The 16,134-nt window shown below is 36.2% G+C and overlaps 1 protein-coding gene across 30 annotated transcripts in view; it reads right to left on the bottom strand.

Annotated features, from left to right (window-relative positions):
• Positions 1-10,687, bottom strand: part of TMEM232 (transmembrane protein 232) — a 182,369-nt gene extending 171,682 nt beyond the window's left edge. For 9 of the 30 annotated variants that reach the window (XM_023617875.2, XM_023617886.2, XM_023617884.2 and 6 more), the window contains exons 1-2: positions 10,546-10,687; positions 9,472-9,591 (exon numbers count right to left, since the gene is read on the bottom strand). The gene's annotated coding sequence lies outside the window, so the exon portion shown is untranslated. Of the gene's footprint in view, positions 1-6,847; positions 6,913-9,471; positions 9,592-10,244 lie in introns of all 30 variants that reach the window. The other 21 variants (XM_023617878.2, XM_070233240.1, XM_070233231.1 and 18 more) reach the window with 9 other exon arrangements.
• Between the last annotated feature and the right edge of the window lie 5,447 nt (positions 10,688-16,134).

Genomic DNA, 16,134 nt, shown 5'->3' with positions numbered 1-16,134 from the left:
TGGCTCTGAGAAAACAAATTAGTAAAAAAGTAGTTTGAGTTATGCTTTCTTAACTACTAATAAATCGAGTAGGCAACAAAAAGAAAATCAGCAAAAGTACAGAAGATTTAAGCAATACAATTAATATGATGGACAAATGAACACAAAGAGAATTCTGTATTCAATCATTAGAGAATATGTGTTCTTCCCAAGCACACAAGTACAATTTCTAAAAATTGTTCACATTCTAGCCTAGAAAGCAAGTCTTAACAAATTACAGAGTAGTAATCTACACCAATAGATTATATTCCCTGACATCAAAACACACTTAAGTCAGAAACTTATAATAAAAAGATAAATTAACCCTCCATATTTGGGAAATAAAAAACCCAATTCTGGGACCAGCTCGTGGCCGAGTGGTTAAGTTTGCACGCTCCGCTTCGGTCAGGGCCCAGGGTTTTGCCAGTTTGGATCCTGGGCACTGACATGGCACCGCTCATCAGGCCATGCTGAGGTGGCGTCCCACATAGCACAACCAGAAGGACCTACAGCTAGAGTGTACAGCTATGCACTGGGGGGCTTTGGGGAGAAGAAGAAGGAAAAAAAAAAAGAAAACCCAATTCTAAGTCAGCTGTGGATCAAAAAAGAAAAGGCTTGGAAACAATCTAAGTGTCCATCAAGGGGCAAACGGATAAAGCAGATGTGGTATATATACACAACAGAATATTACTCAGCTACAAAAAAGGATGAAATCTTGCCATTTGCAACAACATGGATGGACCTTGAGGGTATTATGCTAAGTGAAATAAGTCAGAGGGAGAAAGTCAAATACCCTATGATCTCACTCACTCATAAATAGAAGATAAAAACAATAACAAACACATATATACAGAGATTAGATTGGTGGTTACTAGAGAGGAAGAGGAAGGGAGGAGGGTGAAGGGGTTCCTGTGCACATGTGTATGGTGATGGATGGTAATTACTCTTTGAATGGTTAATGTAATGTAGTCTACACAGAAATATAATGATGTACACCTGAAATTTATATGTTATAAACCAATGTTAGCTCAATAAAAAAAGGAGAAAAATAAGAAATAACAATGGAATTTCAAAGGTAGTTAGAACTAAATGATAAAAAAGTTACATGTAAAAATTTGTGAAGTGCAACAAAAGTGGCACCTAGAAGTAAATATTAAACACTTACCTAAAAACAATGAAAAGGTAAAAATTAGCTAACACAAAAAGATGAGAAAAATAACAGCAAGACATACTGCCAAAAAATTGGAAGAGAATTTTTAAGAACAGAAATCAATGATATACAGAACAAAATCTGAGAGAGAAGATCAACAAAGCCAATATGTTCAAAATCATTGTCTTCATGAAAATTCAAATTAGAACCACAGCTAAATACTATTTCACTCTAAACCAGAGTGGCTAACATTTTTTTTAAACCTAACAATACCAAGTTTTGTGAGGTGTGGAGCAATGGAACTCTCATACATTGCTGATAGGAGTGAAAATAAGCTATAACCACTTTGGAAATCAATTTGTACCTTAGAAAGTTACTCGTATACCTACCCCTTGACCCAGAAATTTCATTCCAAAAGAAATGAAAACATTGTCACACAAAGGCATGTACAAGAATGTATATAGCAGTCTTATTCATAACAGACCCAAAGTGGAAATAACCCAAACATCCATCAGTAAGAGAATGGAAAAACAAATTGTCATATGTTTATATACCAGGATTCTTCTCAGCAATAAAAAACAAACTACTGCTACATACAACAAAAATAATACATTCAATGAAAAATATTACATTGAGTGAAAGAAGCTAAACACAAAAGTGTACTTACTATATGATTCCATACATATGAAGCTCAAGAGCAGGCAAAACTACTACCTACTGATGATCTATGGGAAGATGGGGGTTGGGGCTGGAGCAGTGATTGAACAGAAGGTGGCATGTTGGAAATGTTATATATTGGGGGTGGTACGTTAGTGTATATATGTATCAAAACTCATTGTAGCAAATTTCATTTTTCAAAATGGTGCAACAATGTCTCTCATACTATATGCTGTTCTGCAATGTGGCCTTACCACTCCTCCACAAAAGATGGAGTCTAATTCACTCTCCCCATGAATCTGGGCTTAACTTAGTGACCTTCTTGACTGATAGGATGTGGCAGAAGTAACACTCTGAGATATAGGAAGCTATACTATAAAAAAAATCCTGGGGGCCAGCCCCGTGGCCGAGTGGTTGAGTTCATGCACTCCGCTTTGGTGGCCCAGGATTTTGCTGGTTTGGATCCTGGGCACAGACATGGCACCACTCATCTGGCCACGTTGAGGCAGTGTACCACATGCCACAGCTAGTGGGACCCACAACCAAAATATATAACTATGTACTGGGGGGATTTGGGGAGAAAAAGCAGAAAAAGTAAAAAAGATTGGCAACAGTTGTTAGCTCAGGTGCCAATCTTAAAAAAAAAAAAAAAAGAAAAAGAAAAAGCCTTACAGGGCCAGCCCAGTGGTGCAGCAGTTAAGTTCACACATTCTGCTTCAGTGGCCTGGGGTTCACCAGCTGGGATCCTAAGTGCAGACCTATGCACTGCTTATCAAGTCATACTGTGGCAGGTGTCCCACATACGAGATGGACGAAGATGGGCACAGATGTTAGCTCAGGGCCAGTCTTCCTCAGCAAAAATAGGAGAATTGGCAGCGGATGTTAGCTCAGGGCTAACCATCTTCTTAAAAAAAAAAAAACCTTACAGTTTCTCTTAAGTCTCTTGAGATGTTCTCTCAGAGTCCAGCCACCACGCTGAGAGGCCAACATCACATGGGAAGCCATGTATAAGGGCTCTGGTAGATAGCTTTAGCTGAGCACCCAGCCAGGCTTCCAGGTGACAGCAAGCAGCAACGGCCAGCCACGTGAGTGAGACATTATGGTTGTCCAACCCAGTCAAGCCTTCAAATGACTAGAGCCTCAGCTGACATCTAACTGAAATCACAGGAGAGACCGAAATGAGAATTACCCAGCTGCATACAATCAACTCCAGAAACATGAGAGTGTATAAAAAATTATTTAAGCCACTAAGTTTTAAGGTAGTTGTTACCAGCAACAGACACCCAGAATACTCACTGAACTGTACAATGAACATTTGTGCATTTCACTGCATGCAAATTTTACCTCAATAAAAATAAAATTATTAGAGAATATACTGTATTAGAATTAGGTTTAGTAACATATAACAGAAGTAAAAATTGACAATAGCTCAGACAAGATAGAAGTACATTTCTCTCTGGTGTCAAAAAAATTTTTTTAAATCCAAAGCTAGGCAATTCAGGGTCTGTTTGGCAGCTTCATGGTCATAAGAAACCAAGGCTCTATCTAAATCTTCCTTTCATGGTCATTGTCAGGCCTCACCTTGCTTCAGGTTGTTCACCAGCTCACGCAGCATCACATTGTTGGGGAGGCACTATTGGTCGCTATGTGCCATTGGTTCCCATCTTCAAAGGAACTCTGTTAATCAGTCTCCTTTTCATCCCTTCAGCCGTTCTCCTAAGTCAGGATGCCATTATCCTTGTCCTCAATTACTACAGTAACTTCTTATCTCCCAGTCTCCTTCTTATCTCTCTTCTTGTAGTCTTATCTTTTACAGACTGCCAGAGCCGCTTTTCCAAACACAAACCTCCTGATCATTTCACTCGTCCCCCAGGCCCCACCCCCTTGTTTAAGATCCTTTAACACAGGCCTACTACCAACAAAAAACTCCAAACTCAGCATAGGGACTATTCAGATTGTCGCAGCATAAAGTTTGAGTGTATGGTTTACATTTGTATCTATTGTGTTTTTAAAGAAATAGATAATTATTTTATTTGCCATCACAAATTTAAACTATATGTATCAGTTATAAATCTTCATGGCAAACCTTTTGTGTAAAATATGTTGGAAACTAGATTACCTCATCCGTTTTGGGGTCCTACACTTATAAAACATCAACTGGACTATTTTACCTCGTGGTATGAGGGGAAAAGTGAGGAAATATAAAACCATGTCCCTTTTGGAAATAGCTAGAAGACTAAAATGTTTAGTTTGTAAAAGAGAAGTATAAGTGATGGAGCCTCATTGATGCCCCTTAAGTATGAAGGTTTTATATATATATTTTAAGAATTCCTCTCCCTATTGATTTGTACTTCTCAATTCTAAAGAGCTATACATAGAGAGAGGGAGCAAGACAGATAGAGATATAGATACATACATACACACAGGCTTTATATGTATTTTTTAAGAACTCTTCTCCCTTTTGGTTTGTACTTCTCGATTCTGGGGAGATATAAGGCCTTCTTCCTTTCTTGCCTGAATTTCTCCAAGGCAGAAAGCTGAGCTGCCTGAAGCCACTGGATCCTCCCAGTCTTCAAAAAATAAAAACAAAAAACTAAGCTAAGAGATGACACTGAGTGCCTTGTGAGGAGGAAAACAGCTACTGGCATTGTAGAGAGAGATGTTTCCTGAGACTGGATGGTAACAGTCATTCAGAACCATCTCCTCTGTTATAGCAGCATCCCCTGGAGGTGACAGAATCACAGAAGAAATATCTGGTCCCGCATCTTGAGAGATTGGACCCCATAGCATAGCAGAGGCATAAAAATCTTCTCTTGGATTGTTGTGGCCCAGAAGAGAAATGCCAAAACAGAGAAGACCCTATAGATGTGACAACTGACCCAATGTCCCATGATGCCTTCCAATGCTTTGTCATGCATAAGCATCCAGGATCTTTGTATAACCCCAGGGCAGGGGCAGGCCTAATAAAAACTAAGACCGAATATCCAACCAGTCAGCAAAACAGAGGCTTGGAATATACACAGTCAATTTAAAGAAAGCACAGAAATATTTCCTGCATCTATAAGTCCATCAACTATGATTCATAACTACTACATGCATTTTAACTTTGTAGTAGTAAATAAAATAATTGGCATTTTTTCCAGAAATAATAAGTATAAATGTAATCCATAATTAACATGAAATAGCAATATTCAAAACAGGAAAAACTGCAGTGTTTAAAGTATTTAGAGGTGATTTAGTAACCCTTGGACAACAAGGAAAATGAACTAGAAAGTACCATTAAAGTTTAAACAGGAACTATTTCCATTTACCAAGAACCTTTCCCCATCCTGAAGACAATGAACTTACTGCTTGGACTCTGGCTGGACTTCCCTGCTCTCTTCATTCCTTGCCCATAAATATAGTTGTCCTCAGACCTTCAGTGGACTCGCCTGTAGCTTGCTACAGTTTGTGTTTTCCAAATTGCAATTCCTCTGCCATTCCCCAATAAACTCAATTTTTGTTAACTTGAGCTTGCCTCAGTTCACATCTTTAGTTAGGTTCACACTCACCTTAGGAGGCCATTTGGCTTTGCTGCAAACTACTAACGTGATGAATAGTTTGTAAAGGAATTGCAGAAGTGGATGTAATTGTCTATGAGTTCTTTTATTGGGTTTGTGCTGTGCACTAGTATTTTTTATTTATTTGCAACACAACATACAATATGAAATAAAGAAAACTATGCACACACACTATATATACGCTAGAAATAAAAAAAAATGTTTTTGACCATTTTATATTTAGCAGTACCAAAAATTACCCATGTTACTCATTTTAAGTGGTTGTCATTTAGGAAATTCAATTTGGTTCATTTTTCACAAAAATAAAAGCACTAATGATGTTTGAGGTTCCTATGCTTTAGAGATGTGAAGATAAGTAAAATATGTTCCCTCTCCTCAAGAAATTATAATCTAGAGAAAAAGGACTGGCCTGTAAGCCAACAGTTTTTTCACATTTCAAGATGCTGAATTCCACGATGGGACTCCAGGTGATTTTAGAGGGAAAAAATTGCCCAAGAAAAATATTTGATCAATATCACATTTTATAAATGTATGATAAGACCTAGAGAATAGTCAAATTTAAATTTAAATATGAACAAGATATTATATTTTTAATAGATAATTCTATTCTTAAAAGATAATTCCATTCTTAGTAGAATTCTTTGTCTATTTTGGCTCTGAGTTCAAAGAATATAAATATCTTTACCTAGTAAGCAAAATACTTAAAATTTGAAAGTACTTGACACCATTGAATTCTTTCAGCCTCAAACCATCAAATAATATGGTGGTCTTTAATTGTTCTTTTTTTAATTTAAAGCAAGCATAAATCAAAATCTTTAGGTCGTTCCTGAAAGAGCAAAGAAATCAGAGAAAAAATATTAATCAAAGAAATAATGAAACTAAATTTCCCTAAGCTGAAGAAAGACAAATTTTGGATCGAGAGGGTTGAAAAACCAGCAAAACTATGAAGAGTAAATGCAAATGACCAATAAATATAGATGATGCTAAACTGTCCAAATAAAGGAAATGACTGATTTATGGATCACAAAACAAGGTAGAATTGACCATGAGGAACTGAACATTGAATGTGAGTGTGAATATTCAGAAGATTGGCTATAGAAATTTAAGAAGCTTCATGGTATAAAACATCTGAATATTTTCATGAAAAAATTTCTGCTGGAAATTACATTGATGAATATTCTAAGGTGATATCTGATGAGAATCTTAGTCCTGAACCTGAGGAAACAGTTCGGTACTGGTGCTATGTCCTAGAAGAACATTAACCATGGCTGAGGAAAGGAGCCCACAGGTTTTAAGGACGCTAAGCGTTGGTTGGCTGTTCTTACAGTACTAATAGGAAAAACTTGGCAGTAATTAGAAAACGTCAATGTCTACAGCATATGAAGGATATACACAATTTGTCTATGCATCACTAAGCAAACAAGGAAGTATGAATAGCCAGAGAAGTAGCTGGATGACCTACTGGCTGAATGACAACTTCATACCAGGTGCGTGAAGTTGTTACAGGCAACATGTACTAGAAGAAAACTGTAGAATTTATTCTTCTCAGACAACTGCTCTTTATATTCTCTCCTTCACTTCTTGTAAAAAATAATGTTTCAGTATTTGTTCTCCCACCGCACATACACACACACAATGTAACATCAGCCATAAACACGTGTGGCCATGAAATTTTATGTTCTACAAACAAAAATATAAACTTGTCCTAACTGTGGGCTAGCTGCCCCAGAGATCCAAGAATCCAAGACGATCTGAATGAGTTCAGTCTTAATGATGCCATTGATATCATATACAAATTTATGTGTGGACATATATTTCCAATTCTCTTGAGGATATTCCCCGGAGTGGAACTGCTGAACCATTTGGTAACTCTGTTTAACCATTTGAGGAACTGCCAGATTGTTTTCCAAAGTGGTTGCATTATTTTACATTCTCGCCAGTAGTGAACAAGGGCTCCAGTTTCTCCACATCCTCACCAACGCTTATTACCTGTCTTCTTGATTACAGATATACAAACAGATATGAAGTGGTTTTGCTTTGAATTTCCCTGATGGCTAATAATATTGAACATCTTTTCATGTGCTTCTTAGCCATCTGTATATCTCCTTTGAAGAAATGTCTATTCAGATCCTTTGTCCATTTTTAATTGGGCTTTTTATTATTGAGTTGTAACGGTTTTTATATGTTCTAGATACAAATCCCTTATCGGATGTATGATTTGCAAAAATTTCCTCTCATTCTATGGGTTGTCTTTTCACTTCCTTGATAGTGTTCTTTGAAGCACTAATGTATATATATATATACATATATATATATATATTTTGTTGTTGTTGAGGAAGTTTAGCCCTGAGCTAACATCTGCTGCCAAGCCTCCTCTTTTTGCTGAGGAAGACTGGCCCTGAGCTAAAATCCGTGCCCATCTTCCTCTACTTTATATGTGGGAAGCCTGCCACAGCATGGCTTGCCAAGTGTTGCATAGGTCCGCACCCGGGATCTGAACCAGCGAACCTGGGCTGCCGAAGTGAAACCCATGAACTTAACCACTGCACCACAGGGCAGGCTCCACTAATGTTTATAATTTTCATGAAGTCCATTGGGTCTATTTTTTCTTTGGTTGTATGTGCTTTTGCTGCCATATCTAAGAAATCATTGCCTGAATCAAAGCCACAAGAATTCTAAGGGTTTAGTTTTAGCTCTTACATTTAGGTCTTTGATCCATTTGAGTTAATTATTATATACAGTATGAGGCAGAGTTCTAACTTCATTCTTTTGCAGAAGGATATCCAGTTGTCCCAGAACTGTTTATTAGAAAGATTTTCTTTCCCCCGTTGAATTATTTTAGCACCCTTGTCAAAAGTCAATTTACCATAAATGTGAGTTTATTTCCGGATTCTCAATTCTATTGTATTGATCCATATGTCTGTCTTCAGGCCTGTGCCACATTGTCTTGATTACTGCAGTTTAGTAGTAATTTTTGAAATTGAAAAATGTGAGTTTTCCAACTTTGTATTTCTTTTTCGAGATTGTTTTATCTATTCCAGGTCCCTAGGTAGACTTGCCATATGAATTTTAGGATCAGCTTGTCAATTTCTGCAAAGAGATTAACTAGGATTTCATAGGGATGGACTGACTCTGTAGCTCAATCTGGGGACACTGCCATTTTAACAATATCAGGTGTTCTTACTCATGACCATGTGATGTCTTTCCATTTATTTCAGTCTTCTTTAACCTCTTTCAACAGTGTTTCGTAATTTTCAGAGTATAAGTTTTGAACTTTTGTTAAATTTATTCCTAAGTATTTTATTCTTTTTAATGCTATTGTAAATGGAGTTTTTCTTAATTTATTTCCTCTTCAGTTTGCTAATTGCTATTGTATAGAAATAAAACTGATATTTGTATATTGATCTTGTATACTGCAACCTTGCTGAACTTTTTTATTAGATATAATAGTCTATTAATGGATTCCTTAGCATTTTCTATGTACAACATCATGTCATCTGTAAATATAGTTTTACATTGTAAAGAAATGAATCCATTTGGTTTTATGGAAATATAAGCAAAAATAAAGAGTACAGTGTTTAGTTTAGTAATTCCCAAAATGCGTGTCATGGAATATAGATTCTTAGGATGTAATTACCTCCTAAAAGCTTTTTCTCCTGAAATAAGTTTGGAAAACATTGCACTCGACAAAATTAAATAGGTTTGCATACTGTAAGACTTCTCAGAGATGTTAATATGGTCCTATGCATTGCAAATCTCACTGAGTAGCAGTATAATTATAGCTTTTCCTAAATTTGACCAAGAAACCTTTAGAACACTATTTCCAGAATCAGGTGCACAACCCATTTTGGGAAATTCTAATTGATAGTACTATAACTATTTACTAAGCATTCATCATGACCAGGCACTTTACTAGGGGCTCTGGATGAATAATGAACTTCAAGAAAGGAACACTTACCAAATTAATCAAGATAATCAATGATTCTGATAATGAATAAGATGTTCAATAAGAATATAGCATTACTCATCAAGATCAGAAGGGTTCATACAGAATAGTTCTTAGTGAAATAAAAATCTGATACTCACCTTGAACCTAAAATTTATGAGCAGTATCAAAACAAAGACTGTTTACACATTGAAGAGAGATGTTTCAGCTCATGAAGTGCCTCCAGCAAGCTGGCTGGGTGCTGGGCGGTTCATCTGCAGCTTAGCATACATCCAGAATTTAAAAGAAAAAAAAGTTTTTAACATTAATCTCTAATGTATTTTTTTAAGCCCCAGTTAAAACAAGGTTGGAAAAGTACCCTTTAAAAAACAATTTCTGAGACACTAGATGCTATTAAGATTATAACAAGACTTTGGATAGGTAACATGCTTTAGGGAATACAAGATTTAGCTATAACCTTAAAGAGCAAAGGATAATTTCACCAAAGACCACCAAAAAGAAAGAATCCATTCAGACATATTATTGAGATAAGGTACATAAGGGAATCCTACCATCACCTTTCCCCTTCCTAGAATTTTTTCCTAATGGAAACTTGCACCCTTTCCTCAAGATTAATTGCCTTTAAAAATCCTGTTATTTCACAACCTCAAGGCACTTCCCCCCACCCCTCCGCCCCATCCCCCCACACACTTATCCAAATTTTTGAACTTTCTCTTTTGAAGTCCAAAATAGTCTGCATACAAAAAAAAAAAAAAAGAAGAAGAAGGGGACTGCAATTTCACTGAGCATAGAAGGACTTGGAAACCATCCAGCGAGGCAAGCGGACTTCTGAATTAAGATTTGCCAGACGGCAAGCGAGACACAGAAAATTGAAAGAATTCCCTCATTGATAGCAATAGGAAGGTTCTCCTACCACCTTTCGTCTTCCCAGCAAAGAGCTATTTCCCTATCCAATGACCTAGTGGTTGATCCCCCACCTTCTCCCTTCACGCCTTCACAGGAGTGTTTCCACACTAGACCGCTTAGATTCTTAGGAGGGGCCAGGATGGCGCCTGCGTTATTAGAGGATTCTAACAGCCAGAGCTACGGACCCCAAAGAAAGAAGGCTTAGTGCTCCCATTTGTGGATCTTTGTGGGTCTCCCGGCGGCCTCGGGATGGTGAATGTGGCAAAAACCTCTCAAGTCATCAGAACCAGGACCTAGTAATCACTCACCGCGGCACGCAGGGTCGCTGGGGACCGAGACCGGTTGCTAAGGACGCCGTGGGAGGCGCTCTTAGAGCCGGAAGGTTGTTCTTTTAGAGTCTCCTGACCAGGGCTTAGCCAACCAGGACCTGTAAATGCAATTCCGCCTTCCCTTCCCCGCCTTCACCATATTTGTGTTTAGTTTCGAATGAATAGATGCAAAGACGTGTAAAAGACCTTTATTAGCTTTAAAATACAATCATAAAGCAGTTAGCAATGGTTCTTTCTACATACTGTACGTACGTTGCATATCCGGCCAGGAGCTGCGAAGAGAAGCGACTCGGCCGCGCGTCAGTGCCCCCTGAATGTCTAAACGCCTCCTCCAAAGCCTCGCCCCTCCCCCCAATCTAAATTAAAAAATAAAAATAAAAACAACATGCTTGCTATCCAGAGGTAGCTATGTCTTTTCATCAGACTGCTGTTTGTAAGCTCGTTTTACATAGAAGATGTAGACCCGCCAGTGTCCTCCGCAATTAGGATAATGGGTAAACAAAGCATAGAAAGTGTTTTGTACGTACTAACCACAAGGGGGAGAATTTAAACATAAAAGATTGCCTGTTTTTAAATATAGTATCCAATAAAATTATCTAATTTAAATCCTTGTGAAATTCCTCTGTCTACCAATGGGCGAGCAACTTCAAATATTCTACAAAGTTCACAAGTGTTTTACTGTATGGAAGAGTAACTCTAATTAAATTCAAAGTTAATGTACAGGGATTGTCCTGGTGAAATAAATTGGCTTAAAAAATTAAGAACTTTAAAAGAGAACTTAATTGATGTAAACTTGAAATACATCAATCCTGAATTATTTCTGTTCATAATAAGAACCAAATAAGTCTTTTGATTTTTTTTAGACATTTTGCTATTTAAAACAGAAATTATAGATCCAAACCCATAGAATGTATAACATCAAGAGTGAACTCTAATATAAGCTGTGGACTTGGGTGATCATGATATGTCAATGTAAATTCATCAGTTGTAATAAATGTCCCACTCAGGTTGAGGATATTGATAATGGGGGAGGCTATGCATGTGTGGGGGTAGGGAGTATATGGGAAAACTCTGTACTTTCCTCTTAATTTTTCTGAACCTAAAACTCCTCATAAAAATTAATAATAAAAACTTTAATTAATAAATTTTTTAAAATAAAGTTTAAAAAAAACAAAATTTATAATATCTAATCCCAGGCTTTGTCAAAACACACTCTCCTAATAGGTCAGTAGGTTGAGCGTAAGAACAAAAGTGAAATTGAGACAACCTATAAAAGAGAGAAGAAAAATATAAATAATATTTATCCTTAAAAAATATAAAATTTATCTTTAAAAATTAGTTGGAAGAACAAAACTTCTTTGATCAAAAAAAAAAATGATGAGACAGGAAATTGACTGCTTATCATATTCCAAATAAAACAAATATGGAAAGACTGCTGCACTTAAAAATAGCTCGGTGGGTTTTATTTAAAATTGACTTCAAGAAATCTAGAAAAAAATGTTAAAAGCACAAAAAATTCAAGCTGTTAAACAAGCTACTCACAAAGGAATAAAAAGCAGGTTAGCCAAAAAATTCTTCCCCATGATATGAAAATCCATTGATTCTACAGAGCGTTTAGAGAAAAAAGTAGCCACCCGTGAATTCTATAGAGAAGACAACAAAAGGACACATTTATATAAGGCAGAATTTACAAATTCTTCCCCTACTCCTGCTACGCTTTAAGATTAAACCACTCAAAAGCAGATCACTTAGACATTAATCAAAACTAAGAACTCAAAATTGTGGAAGTCGTGACTGGAAAGAATTGATGTTGAGCTCTGAAACTAGATGTACCTAAACAGTTTTCCCTTGGCCATCAAATGAAATGGCAGAAAATGTTTTGAAAGAGATGATAGATTTATAGCTTTTATAATTCAAGTTAAAATAATGAAGTGTGAGAAAGCAGTGGGGACATTTCTCAATTTTCATAAAGGAGTGTAAAGTAAAAATGTTCCACTATTGTGTGTGCAGGGGAGGATTCAGTTAGATTCTCAGCTCACACTCTACACTAAATGACAGATCTCAACAGAGATACAGAAGATATTTTTGGAAGAGAACACTTAGTGGCATAAACCTAGATCACAGGAAATAGAAAACCATGAATCCTTGAAGGAAATATTTCACAGAGTGAAAAAAAAAATCTAACCTCTTAAGGTTACCATATAAATTGTATGCAAATATATTTCAAAGCCCAAAGTATGTGTGTGTCTGTGTGTGTCTGTGTGTTTTCAGGAGAGTGAGAGTGAAGAATGAGATGGTTTTAAAATTCATTTGGAAGAATAAATGGCAGATTAGCCAAGAAAATTATGAAAAAGAAGCAAATGTAGAGGGATTTGGTTCCTACATATTAAAACTTACTGTGAAAACTGTTTATTGGTCCATATATATTTTAGAAATAAAATATTTTAAATATTTTAAAATTCCATCCTTGAAAATGGTATATAGTTGCATCCCAGTACCTAATACAGAGACTTGCATGTAGTAAGTGCTAAATAAATACTGCTGGGTGAATTCTTGAATAAAAATGTAGACGATTTTATTTTATCCTGTGAGCTGAATTCATTGTCAGAATTTCTGAGTAAAATATTAATATAAATGAGTGATCTGCTTATTCTCTACTTTTGTTTAGCAGGGCATATCATTCTGTGCCAACTCTTGAAACCTGTCAAAATAGTTTACTATTCTTCATTTGTATTTTGACTCCAGTCTAACTGAATAATGACTGGACTTTTAAAAATATTTATTAAACTATTTCATGATTATCAATATTTTTATCATATGATTCTTTTCAAATAAAACTAATCCTTCAAGTCTGCTCAAGAAAAAGGTCAAAAATTTAATCTATATCATTCTGTTAATAATTGTGTGAAAATCCTAATTATTAATTTTTGGTGCCTACAATATTTTCTATCCATTAATTGTGATGTAATGGTTTAATTGTGGTGATTTTAAAATATGAACACAGATTGTCTGATAATCCTCCCTTCTAAAGATGGAGCCAAATCTCTTCCCCCTGAGTGTGGGGTCAGATTTACTGACTCACTTCTAGAGAATAGAATGTGGTAGAAGCGATGAGCTGGGATTAGGTCATAAAAGACAGTGTGGAGGCCGGCCAGGGTCGCAGCGGTTAAGTGTGCACGTTCCGCGGCGGCTCAGGGTTCGCCGGTTGGGATCCCGGTTGCAGACATGGCACCGCTTGGCACGCCATGCTGTGGTGGGCGTACCACATATAAACTAGAGGAAGATGGGCATGGATGTTGGCTCAGGGCCAGGCTTCCTCAGCAAAAAAAGAGGAGGACTGGCAGTAGTTAGCTCAGGGTTAATCTTCCTCAAAGAAAAGAAAACAAAACAAAACAAAGACAAGGAAAAAAAAAAAAAAAAACGACAGTGTGGCTTCCTCCTTGCTATCTCTCTTGGATCATTTGCTCTGGGAAGAAGCCAACTGTCATGTCATGAGGACATTCACGACATTCTATGGAGAGCTCCAAATAGCAAGGAATTGAGACCTCCTGACAGCAAACCGGCAAGAAAAGGAAGCATTCTTTCCACAATTAGCTCAGTGAGATATCTTGAAAGTGGATCCTCCAGTCCCAGTCAAACCCAGTGAGTCTAAAATGACCACACCTCAAGTTGAAGTCTTGACTGAAACTTCATGAGAGACCCTGAGCCAGAACCACAAATCTAAGCCACTCTCAAATTCTTGAACTACAGAAACTGAGATAATAAATATTGCTTTAGGCTGCTTTATTTAAGGATAATTTATGCCACAACAGATAACTACTAGAAATATTATACTGTTATTCTCATATAATGCATACTGGTCACTCTTTTTTAAATGTTAGAATTACAGATTTTAATTTCTGTATTATGAGTTTCTCAAACTAGTTTGAAGCTAAACACTCTGGACCACTTCAGCAACTATTTTGGAAAGATTTTGAAGAAATATAGGATGGCAGAACGTTGATAGTGCTCTAGAGACTGCTGATTAAATGCTATGGACAGATTTAGTAATCTAGAAAGATCTTTATTGCTGTGTCCCATAATTTAATCTATTCTACTGATTTTTTTCTAAAGTAATTTTTATTCTTAGCAAAAACAAAAAAAAACCCTATTTTACAACAATTAGAAAATGAAAAGTGAAAAAAATAAAACATATTCAAACCTACACCCAGATATAACATAATTTATCATTTTGGCATATACCCTTTTATTGTGTATCTTTACTATTATTTTTACAAGAATGAAATCATAGTGTACATATTTTTAACTTAACATGAACATTTTCACTTGTCATTTAATGTCCATCTCTAACGTAATCTTTAAACATGCTGACTCTAGCTCTTCTCATCTCCATAGCCACTATCACTCTAGATCAAATTACTACTATCATTTGCCTCAGCAGCTTGCAATGGCCTACTAAGTAGAGGAGGCTTCCATCTTTGCCCCATACAGAATTCAGGTTGACCCTTCTAAAACAACATTAAGGTCACCTCACTTTTCTACTCTTAAAAAAAACTAAATTCTTGTCCATCACCCACAGGGCCCTGCAAAATTTGGCCCCTACCCTCCTTTCAGCTCTCAGTGAGCCCTTGCTCACTGGCTATCTACCTTGTCATCAGGACCTCATACTTAGGTCTGTCTTGAAAATTTTTCTCCCAGATGTTCATACATGGCTCACTCCCTCACTTCATTTAGGTCTGTTTAAAAATCAATTCCTCAGAGGACTTTCTTGACCACCCAATCTAAAAACTCCATCATTTAATCTTTTTTTATGTGATACGTGTCAATGTCATCATCTGACATTGCATTGTATGTTTGTTTCATTATTTGACATGCTATATTAATCTGTTGTCTCCAAACAAGAATGTCAGTTTCAACAATGTAGGGACTTCCTCTGGCTTAGTTATCACTCTATCTTCATTATTTAGAACAGTACCTGGCACAGGTAGGTGATCAGTAAATATGTTTTGATTAAAAGATCATATGGATGTACCATTTTAATAATTAATGAATTATAATTGATATTTATAATTCTGACAATTTTTCCTATTATGAGTAATTATGTCATGAACATGTGCATAAGTAAATATACACACCCTATATTTGTTTCCTAAGATTTAGGAGTCAAAAGATACAATACAATCATTTTTACGGTTTTTGATACGTATTGCCAAACTGCCTTGCATGAAAAAGTTGTTATATTTTACACCACTCCAGAAAAGAATGAGAGCTACTTTGCTCTCACCTTGCATGACAATGTATATTTCCCTTTTAAACATTGTCATTTTCATAGAGGAAAGATAGTTATTTAAATTTGCCTTTCTTCAATTGTTAGAGGGCAGATATTTTCATACAACTATTATCCATTTTCATTGCTTTTTTTATGAATTGCCTCATGTCCTTTGTTTGTATTTCTACTGATTTTCCCTTATGTATTAAGAGCTCTTTTTCACACAATAAAGTGATTCATTGTCTAAATCATGTTAAAATGTAATTTTTCTCACTTTGTGATATGTCTGAATTTTGATT

This window comes from Equus caballus, chromosome 14, assembly GCF_041296265.1.
Source record: "Equus caballus isolate H_3958 breed thoroughbred chromosome 14, TB-T2T, whole genome shotgun sequence".
NCBI lineage: Eukaryota > Metazoa > Chordata > Mammalia > Perissodactyla > Equidae > Equus > Equus caballus.
Note: the sequence above shows the minus strand (reverse complement) of the source record. Positions and strands in the feature narration are given on the sequence as shown.